We start from the raw sequence: 11,016 nt of genomic DNA, 5'->3' as shown, positions 1-11,016 counted from the left end.
AATAAACCCCCGCTGTCTTCGTCGTCGAAGGCAGCAGGATGTGAGTTGACTACAAGAATTAATTTTGTATTTTGAGGTTAAATAATTTCACGGTGCATTAAAGGCTGTTCACGCGCTATCGGCGTTGAAAGTTTTAGGTGAGCATGATTAACAAAGATGATTAACAAAGGTGAGCTTGGAGGTTAACAAAGAAGCTCGAGAACAAGTTAAGGACCGCACAAGGAGCGATGGAACGAAAAGTCTTAGGACTAACGTTAAGGGACAGGAAGAGAGCGGTGTGGATCAGAGAACAAACGGGGATAGCCGACATTCTAGTTGACATTAAGCGGAAGAAATGGAGCTGGGCAGGCCATGTAATGCGTAGGATGGATAACCGGTGGACCATTAGGGTTACAGAATGGATACCAAGAGAAGGGAAGCGCAGTCGAGGTCGGCAGAAAACCAGATGGGATGATGAAGTTAGGAAATTTGCAGGCGCAAGTTGGAATACGCTAGCGCAAGACAGGGGTAATTGGAGATCGCAGGGAGAGGCCTTCGTCCTGCAGTGGACATAAAAATATAGGCTGATGATGATGATGATGATGATGATTAACAAAAAAACAACATAAATTCTGTGCGAAACTTGCTCACATAGCCTGATATGCAAATTTGCAATGACCGGGTGGTGTGAACGGCTGACATAGCGGAAACCTAAATGGACAATAAAGGGAAACGCTAAATTACTTTAGGCCGGTGAAGTATTCTTTCAAAACTGCATTTCTATTAATTTACTGGTAAAAGGTTGTTTATACTAGCAGAGAAAATTGAGGCCAGACATTGCTTTTCTTTTTTTTTTTAATTTTCGCGCCGAAAGTTTAGTGCTGGAACGTGATTGCGACGTCACAGATATTGAGTTATTTGGGCTTCTGTGACTTTTTAAACGTTCTGAAACCGTGAAGTATTTTTTAAAAACAGTATTTTCGTTAATTAAGTGGTAAAAGGTTGTTTATACTAGAAGGAAAAATTAAGGTCAATCTAGCATTTATTTTTTAAGTTCGCGCCAAACATTCAGTGGTGGAACGTCATCGTGACGTCACAAATATTGATGTATTTGGGCTTCTGTGGCTTCGCAAACGTTCTGGAATCCTGCTAAGCTGAGTGTTTGGCTCTATTGAACGCAATGTTATCCACTTTTACCGATCACATATTAACTAGGCCCGAGCAGAAGCGTCTGCTGTCAGAATCTGTGACGTCACTGCGAGCTGGTGCGGAAACTTGAAGGTGTCGTCGCTACTCATACTTTGCCGAGTGTCGTTTTTGGCTTACGAAACCTCTCGCGCTAAAAGTCATTTACTTTTTTTTATTTTGCGTAAGCGTAATTTACTAGCGCAACTCAACTTACTTTTTTTGTAGTAAAGTGCCTTTTTAAGCATTGTTGTGGAACCTGCGCCTCGTAAACATTTGGCGCCGACTGTACACGTTAATTTCAACGCACTTGCGCATTTCGGACCTTCTATCAACACAACGCATTGTTCGAAGAAAAACCATGATCTGCGTAAGCCATCAACCAATGACTGGGCTTCTTCGATTTTCCACTTCTGGCTACCCGCAGGCTGCCAGAGCCAGCCAGAGCGAAGCTGTTCGGTTGCTAGCATGCATATCTGCGCACTATTATTAAACTATGCTTCTATATTCTGGGAGCGTTTTACGAAAGCGGGTATTGATAATAAATAAGTAAATAAATGAATAAATAAATAAATTGAAATGAATAAATAAATTGAAATAAATAAATAAAAGGTTGCCAATATTCTGTACGCAGAGGTTAGACGAAATTTAGACCTCACATCGATGACGCCCCTAATAACGACGGGGGCTTGCTTGCCTCTTGTGCAAATCGCGCATCAGAGCCGGCGTACCGAAGGAGGGGGAAAAAATGTAGCAGTCAAGCGGACAGTCCTTTTCGAGCTTTTCAGAAATAACGAAAAAAAGACGTTTTACTAAGCTGGAAGTGCCTCCGGACAGATGCGCCCGGCGGCGAGGAGCCGATTATCCGGGACGGGAGGAAAGAGCGTGAAATTAAAAAAAAAAAAAAAAAAAAAAGTACTAGACAGAAAAGAAATGCGAACGAGTATTTCCTTCTGCTCTTTCTTCAAAAACGCCGCCAGTCGCGAGGCAGGTATAAAGGAGATGGGTCGTGCCAAGGACAGAAACAAAAGCACCAACAAAAAGAAAAACCAGTTTCTGCTTGGCAGGAATGCAGAGGGGAAGGGTGGCGTGCGCTCCAGGCGGCTGTGAGGTTGACGTCGTCTGCTTCGGCGTGCTGCTCTCATCTGTCCATTGGGTCTCTTTGGTAAGCGTAGCTGCCGCCATGTTGTCAAAGCTCTAGTTATTTCAAATGTTTAACGTTACCTTCAGAACTATTCAAACGCTCTTGCCCTATCGTGTCTTCGTAAATGTTTCTCACGTCGCAAATGCTGATGGCTAGCGTAAATGTGCATTATCTGCGCGTGTGTGCGGGAGTTTCGAGCCAGACCAATGCAGGGATGGTCGAGACCGCAGCGCCGCCTTGCCACAGCGGCGTATTCCAAAGTCAACGTCAGAGGTCGCCCCAGTCGCCGCGAGTTTAGCGCCCCTGCGGCGAGGCGTCGCCACGGGCGATGGCGCGCGTTTCCTCTCAGTCGTTGGCTCGGTGTCTGCGTGGTTCGCGTCAGTGCGCTATTTTGTGCCCGTGTTTGCGTTTCCCATCGTGCGAATTGTGCCTTTGACACGCCCCGGGACCTTTACACTGACCGCCTGCGGATCGCCCCCAGTATGACATACGCGTTCAGCTAACCGGTGAGTAGTGCGGTGTTGTGTGCGGCACGTTTTTGCCGGCTTCATCGTGAAAGCTGCCACTGCGCGCCGGCGGCTGTTCCGGCCGCCCGCTTCATCGCGGCGTGTGTTTGACACCTCCTAGTTTTGGACACTTACTGTCACGCGGTTACCGCTGCCTGTAGTAAGTGGCTCGCCGATTAAATGACGGCAAACGAAAGCTGCGTACACGCCTCAGAAGCCAGCGTGCTTCTCATCATTTTTTTCCCGTGGTTATTTTTGGGTCTCGCGAGAGACTGTAAAGATCGTACCGGCTTCTTTGCCCGGGAGCGCGAAAACTAGCTAAACCGTGTGGCGGGGGTTGGCCTTTGCGGCAGTCGCGGCTTTTTCTTTCGCAGGCACCGCGGACTGGCGAGATCGGAAATCGCCAGTATAAACGAACTCGGCGCGTGTCGGGCATGCTCCACTTTTGCGGCCTGGCTAGACGGACGTACGCCGGCCGAACAGCGCGCGGCACGCCGCACGAGATATCAAAGATTCCGGTTTGCCCGCCGTCTTGCCTGCTTCGGGCGCCGTCGAGCACGCGACCTACCGACTTGGTTATGCCGGCCGGTCGCTAGGGTGTCCAACCTTGAAAACGTCGTCGCGTAACCGGGAACAAATTCAAGCCCGTCGAAGAGAAGACAGGACATTAGCAATTCACTGCAAGACCTCTGCGCGGGGGTTGGGGAGACAAGATTTTTCCTTCGGTTTTTATGAGGCACCCTGCGCGCCTTTTCGTGCTCGGAGTAGATCTGCGTAGGTGAGTAGTGCATTCGAGAGTGCATCACTTCTTTCGGCCGGGCAGCGCGTTTGTATTCTCGGGTGACTTGGCAATGAGTTTACGAAATTGCTTCGGCGAGTCGCATAGACCCTCATCTAGTCATTAAGTTTATGCTAAGATTCGCGGCCTTCCAAGGTTGCGGCCGCGCCGTTTCGGCGACGAAACTTTCGGCCGACGGATTCGCCTGCGACCGTTCCACGTGTTGCCGCCTCGCTAAGAAGCTGTTGCCTACTGCATTAGCGATCGTTTTTCTCCGAACCCGGGGTCCGCGACGGTATTCTGTACGACGTGGGCGTGGAAAACATCGCGCCGAGCCTGCCCGGATTTGCCGTACAATATGCCGAGCTGCCGCACAGCTGTGGACATCGGTGGGGTTTCACGGAGCGTTTGGGCCGTTCGGCGTTCTTTGATCACGCGGCAGTCGAAGCCGCCGACTTCGAGCTCGAGTTGCGGTTCTCGTTTTCCTTTTCCTTTTTCTTTTTTTTTTTTTCGTGTTCCGCTGTCGCAGAACAAAATCTAGCGGGGCAAGGCAGGACCTGCAACGTTTGTCGTATCCGGCAACATCGTTATCCGGCCGTTGCTCCCTCGATGATTAGTGTCGTAGTTTTGGGGAGGAACATTTGGAAATCGTCGGACGTCCGCCGCCGGCGATGGTCGCCGGGCAGCGGCGGTGCTTTCTGATTGACGTGGATGTGGCAGTCTCACGAATCGTACAGTCTTGCTCGAAAGTTTCCTAAACCACTGCCTGGAAGTGTCGAGCTGTTATCGCCCGGATCCCGTAATAAACCTGGCCTCCCTTCGATAGTTATCCGCAGCTTCTAAGCGACGAGGCGTTCTACATAGATTTCAGTACCTGGACACACAAGTCCGTTCACGCATCTTGTGGCTTAGAAATTTATCACAAATACTGTCCGCCTTCTTCACCAGTCGTTCAAACGCCATGCGCAGAGGCGCTTTTCGACGACTGACGTGCTTGTGTCAAGCTGAGAGGTCGTACAATATATTTTGATAGTTTCGATGCCGCTCTAAACTAACAGTGTACCTCATCAAAACTATTTGGAACGCCGTGGCCAGGTTTATTCGCTTCGGAGTAGCTTTATGTTTGGTTGACGCTTTAACGTTCGCGTTCTCAAGGGAAGCTTTGTCCCCAACGTCGACGTACTCATCCCGAATGTGCGCGGGACCTATTAGGTGTCTACACGCTTGATCTGTGCGTGCCCAACAAATTTGGTTTGGTGCCCTCGTTTGAAACTGTATTAGCAGCGTGTATGTCGTCTGAGGGTTGCTGTCGGGCTTCGCTTTCCAACGGCTTATCTCGACCGCGTGGCCTACGTACGCGGTCATATCTCTACACGCTCCAGTTCGGATTTCCAACGCCGCAATTTCCAACATACTGTCTCTTCTACTTTCGCAACTGTTGCAACTTCCTTCCGCCGGATTCGATTCCTCGGTGTATCTTTTCAAAGTGTTGTGAACGGGGTTAGAAAAAAAAAAAAAAAACTGTCTCTCGGGGCGTGTGGAGTTTCGGGAATGAGAGTGACAGCGTGTGGTTACTAGCAAAATGTTCACAGAATTCGGGGCAGGTTTGGTGCAGATATACATGTCTTCTTTCTAATGCGAAATACTCTAACGGGAGAGACGAAAGATAGCAGAAAGGCAGGAAGGGTAACCAGAACAAAACATTCGATTCGCTACCCTACACTGGGAGCTGATGAGGGTATAAGAAAAGTTAACGCAGAAACTCCACTGGAGTCGTCTATTATGCGTAAGCATTGCGCCACTTGCTCATCTCCACGCAGCGCGGTGTCATTGTCAATCTTGTCAAACTTGATCCGACCAGCATAAACACTTATCAAGCTTTATCGGTCGTTATCAACCTTATCGGACTACATCCGACCCTTATCGATTGTTATCACTCTTATCGGACTCGATCCGACCCTTATCGGCTGTTATCAACCTGCGAAAGTGAATGTCCAGCGAAGCTGTTGCAAAACCAACCCAACTGTTGAGGGGGCGTATTCAATGCTTTATTGATGGTTCGGATGCTTGTTTCTAGCTTGTTCTTTGTTGAAACATATGCTGCTCTGTGTGTTGTATGCGTGATTCCAAAGAATGTATGCACTGTTCGCTTCACTTTGCTGAGCGTTTGTAGCCTCAGCCTTACGGGGTTATGAGCCATTGCATTTTTTGCTCGCCTACGGGGGTGTGCATGAGCCATTGCATTTGTCTTACGTGACGGACGGACAGGTTTCTGGTTGGGTGGCATAACAGAAAGATCAGGCGCACGTAGAGAGAGCGGCAGACACGGCACATGTACATTATCAGAGCAGTTCGCAGCTCAGTATAGCAGTTATAACTAGTCAGTGCTAAAGTCCTTAGGTTTGTTGCCTTTAAGAACTGTGAAGACTGATTCACACTACGCCGACACGACAGCGATTGTGGTCTGCCGACTGTTGACGACGGCAGTTTACAGGACGGAAAATACTGTGGCCAACGGTTTAGAGGAAGGAAAACGCTGTCGCCAACAGTCGGCATACCAAAATCGGTGCCGTGTCGGCCTAGTGTGAATCAGCCCTAACCATGCATTCGTAGCCCGCTTCTGCGACGGCTGGTGAGGTCGGCATACCAAACGATTTGTTCTGACAATGGTCTGTCACCAATCAGTGTAGTCGCGAGGGATGGTCTCTGCACAGACGCAGCTATAGAATACTACGCGTGCTGGCACTGGACATCACGTTCTCCGTGTGGAACTATACGCGATGTTTTCAAAATACCGACCGCGCTGCCTGGTCTGTTTGCTTCGCTTTCGCTTCTCGCCAGGACTGCATACCCTGCCTTGTCGGCGATGGCCAGCTATAGCCTTTACAGAATGTTCTGCCTTCCGTATCGGAATGGCTGACGACGCTGCTCGTGATTGAACACGTTTTGTACGGATTGTTTTAGGTACTGTTATGCCACTGCCGTTCTCACGGCTTGTCTATACGTTTCCAGACGTACGTTATCAGCAGCAAAAGTGTCCACGATAATCGGGCTAACTGCCTACAATGTGCTAATTATGTTTTAATCAGTCATGTTAGGCTATTGTTGCATTGCGTAGTTGAAGTCTAGCTGTAGTGAAGTCACGTCTGCTTTCAAGCAATCCTAAGCGCTACTTTCGAGATATCCGCCGCAAAATTAGCTAAAAAAAAATGCATTCCTAATCTTATATCTGTAGAGCTGGCATGACTTCACTGCTACTCGGCTTCAGCAACACGTGTTGTTGCGAAATATCGCTTTTTTCTCTGGTAACCTCGTTCGACCGGTATCCCAGGTTCTGTCCAGGCCCTCCGTACTGGCACGGTCAGTCGCGCAGGCCACTCGTGCAGACCATATTAAGTCTTTATTAAAAACGTGAATTTTTTTTTTCTAGCGACTTCGGGCTGGTTTAGCAGGTTGCGCGATACGGAGTGATACGGAGAGGACCTCACGTGTTTATATCAGCGCATAGCCTTTGCTCTGGGCGTGCGTCTTCGACGGAAACTAAATGTATAAATGACTTGTATTGGGTTAGTAAACTTACCCGTCTACAATACCAAACTCTTTCTGTGAGAGTGTCGGGTTAAGCCAGAATAGACTCAAGAACGAAAGGCGAGTGGCGCCGCCGCCTTGAAGTTCCCTTACCGTGACGTCATGAATTTTGACGGTGTCTGTTCAGGCCTACAGTTAACTTCTTATCGGTAAAGATGTACTACATAATGTTCTAAAATTGTGTTATTCTGTTCTAAATTATGTTCTAAAATATGTTATGTTCTAAAAATTATGTTCTAAAATATGTTATTAGTCCCTTATTATTCTCCATTTTTATTTTTATCGATAGTGTTAGCGTCTAAATAGTGTTTCGCTTCTGTCGTGTTAGCTGAGTTATGCGAAGATAGCGGGCGTCACTTTGGCGACAAATCGCAGTGCGTTATCCAGTTAACGTTGTAATTAATCACTAAATACTCGTGTGCTTAGATTTAGGCGCACGTTAAAGAACCCCAGGGGGTCTGAAATTAATCCGCAGTCCCCCCGCTACTGCGTACCTCTTAATCAGTTCCCGGTTTTGGCACGTAAAACGTAGAATTGATTTTTTTTTGTTTTAATTTTGAGAATGGCGCAACCTGCCGTAGGTGATCTTCGTCTGCTTTAAATAAATAAATTGTATCGAAGGATACGAACGCCATAGTGGGTCATGCTCTCCAGCCCTTTCTAGTGGGTCGATCCCTCCTGCGTTCTCCTCGAGAAACGCCGCTCGTGCTGAGAGCTCGGGCCTTGAACTAACGGTCGGTCCAAAAGGCTGGTGCCTAATAAACGTCTTTACAAAATAAATAAATAAATAATTAAATAAATAAATAAATAAAATTGTGACGTCACAGTAAGGGCGGACCTTTGTTGAGCCCGAGAGACACGGCGACGGAGGGCGGCATAAACAACCGGCATGAACAGCCTTCGGCACAGTCCACGCTGATGATGCGCCCGAACGCGCGATGAAGATGAAGGGCGCACACATGATGATGATAATGTACAGATGATGAAGTGCAAACAACAAATGCCCACGCTAATTTCCCCAGCGCGAGAGCGTCCATCCTGGCTGCGGCCTAAAATTTTGTAGCGGGAATAACGCCGCGTGAAGGGATTCATACGGGAAACGTGGACCACTTCGGTTGAGCAGCAACGGCGGTCAGTTGAGAAAACAACAGGAGTCACACGACAATTAACGGGAGAAGTCATTTCCAGGACAGTAAACCGAAACTGAAACTTCTCGCACAACCCAGGACTGTGAACTAGTCCCCAGAGCAGCTCTTCATCGCCAGGCTGGTAGAATACCACGCGATGAGATACATCATAATGATCCTTGCGGTCCTGTTGTCTGGCTTCGGTGTTGACGCGGGCACGGTGGCGACAATGGACGAGGCGGAAAACATATTCTTCGCAGGAAGATGGAGATGGACTGACAGGGGCAGTGAAGAAAGAAACGTCGAGAAAGGAACTGGGTGAACGGCCATAAACAGGGTAGAATGGCGAGCAACCGGTTGTGCGGTTGAACGGCGGTGTTATACGCGAAGTTGACGAATGGCGAAATTGTGTCCCAATTTCTGTGATCTGGTTGAATATAGGCGGCTATCATGCCAGAGAGCGTATGATGAAACCGCTCAGTCAGGCCATTGGTCTGAGGATGATTACTTGAAGTAGTCTTGTGAGTGGTGCCGAAGGCTCTGAGCACTTCGCCTACCAGTTAATGTCTTTCCGCGGTCGCTCAGAAGGACACGAGGGGTGCCGTGGCGCAGGATTATGGATTAAAAAATGAAGGCAGCAACTTCGGAAGCCAAGCTGTTTCGGCATAGCGCACCAGGTTGTCGACGGCTGTCACTATCCATCGACTACCGGAGGGAGTCATGGGAAGTAGCCCGTAGCGATCGATGCAACAACCTCGAACGATTCCGCAGTACACGAGACTGGTAGTAGTTGCCCGGCAGGAGCTGGTGTTGGCCGTTTTCAACGCGGACAAATGAGCAGGAAGCGGCGTGAGATCTCGCCACACTGCTAGACAGGCCAGGCCAGTAGAAGCGACTTCTTATGCACGTCGTACGTTTTCTGGATGCCAAGGTGGCCAGCAGTCAAATCGTCATGAAAGTCCTGAAGGAGACGCGCACGAAGGCGACGAGCTAGTACGGGCACCCAGCGTCGTCCGTCAGGATGAAGGATGCGGCGGTACAGCACGGAGTTTTCCAGCTTGAATTGTGTCAGCTGTCGATGAAGCCGGGCGTTAGGCGGGCGCGAAGCTACACGGAGGTGGTCTATAATGCGTCCACAGTACGAGTCGGCGAGTTGTTGAGACGAAAGTGAGTCATGGTCGTCCGAAGTGACATGATCAAGAGCGGCGAAGGACAAAACCGCCGTAGAAGAGACGTCAGTGAGTGCGTGCACTGGAGGTGGCGGCGGAGCCATTGATGAGTGCGGCTGTAGGAAGCGGGCGGCGAGAAAGAGCGTCTGCGTCTTTGTGCTTCTTACCAGACTTGTAGATGATCTCAAAGTCATATTCTCGCAGACGAATAATCCAGCGACCAAGACGTCCTGACAAGTTCTTGAGTGTGAAAAGCCAGCATAAGGCGTGGTGGTCCGTAACGATGGTAAAATGGTGGCCGTGGAGATAAAGGCGTAGCTTTTGTACGGGCCAAACGACAGCTAGGTACTCCTGCTCGGTGATGGTATAGTCCTTCTCGGCAGGTGTGAGTACGCGGCTGGCATATGCAACGACTCTCTCATGCGAAGAGTTGTCTCGCTGGAGGAGCGCAGCACCGATGCCATGGCCACTATATCATCCGTGTGCAAGAGTGTGGGTGCAGTCTCATCAAAATGACACAGGACATGTTCAGATGTGAGGGCGCCCTTAAGCTGGTCAAAGGCAGATTCACATTCCGGTGGCCACACGAAGGGAGCACCAGAACGAAGTAAATGGTGTAAAGGAGCAGCTATACAGGCGAAGTCGCGTATGAATAGGAAGCGATGCCAAGGACACTGCGTAGTTCCTTGCTCTTTTCTGGACGAGGAAAGTGAAGCACCGCCGAAATTTTGTCAGTATCAGCTCGAATACCACCCTTGCTCACAGTATGAACAAGACCTTGATCATCTTGCTTGCAAAATGACACTTTATGGCGTCGAGCTAGAGACCAGCATTGGCAAGGCACGTGAGAACCTCGTCCAGACGTTGCAGGTGCTGGGGAAATGTCGATGATAAATAAATAAATAAATAAATAAATAAATAAATAAATAAATAAATAAATAAATAAATAAATAAATAAATAAATAAATAAATAAATAAATAAATAAATAAATAAATAAATAAATAATCTGCCACGTGCGAATGCGAACCTTGTATAAATGTTTTACGGCAAATGACGGTGACTCCCGATAAGACAGTGCAACAGCTATAGATGCACACGTTGCTGCCTTGCGACGAACGGGAAGCATACATTTCTGGGCTTTTACATGCTTAAACCGCGACCTCATTCTGACGCCGTAGTAGGGGAATGCGGATTTTGATCGCCACAGGTTCTCTAACGTGCACCGATTGTCTTTTTTTTTTTAACATTTCGCGACTATCGTAAATAATGCAGCCGCAAATCGAACCCGGGACCTCGGCGGCGCATGCGCCATGGGCCCTAGAGCTAAGCCGCGGCGAAAGGGATCGGTGCGTCACGAAAGATGGCCTCGTTGAAAGGCAATAATACCGATTGCTATTTGACGGCAGGTGTGTAGCACCCACGGCGCTCACTGACAGCTTGATCCGCTCGATTTGTCTGGAAGCAATTAGGCGACGTCCAGAAGCTAACAAGCTGCTAACTGCTGAGTGAACGCGTTTGCAAGCGGAGGCGAGCGTCCTT

At 48.8% G+C, this 11,016-nt stretch overlaps 1 protein-coding gene across 2 annotated transcripts in view; it reads left to right on the top strand.

Annotated features, from left to right (window-relative positions):
• The first annotated feature begins 2,648 nt into the window (after positions 1–2,648).
• Positions 2,649–11,016, top strand: part of LOC119433313 (uncharacterized) — a 233,416-nt gene continuing 225,048 nt past the window's right edge. For both annotated transcript variants that reach the window (XM_037700460.2, XM_037700459.2), the window contains exon 1: positions 2,649–2,814. The gene's annotated coding sequence lies outside the window, so the exon portion shown is untranslated. The remainder of the gene's footprint in view (positions 2,815–11,016) is intronic.

The sequence above is a fragment of the Dermacentor silvarum genome, chromosome 11 (assembly GCF_013339745.2).
Source record: "Dermacentor silvarum isolate Dsil-2018 chromosome 11, BIME_Dsil_1.4, whole genome shotgun sequence".
NCBI classification, from domain to species: Eukaryota; Metazoa; Arthropoda; class Arachnida; order Ixodida; family Ixodidae; genus Dermacentor; species Dermacentor silvarum.
Note: the sequence above shows the minus strand (reverse complement) of the source record. Positions and strands in the feature narration are given on the sequence as shown.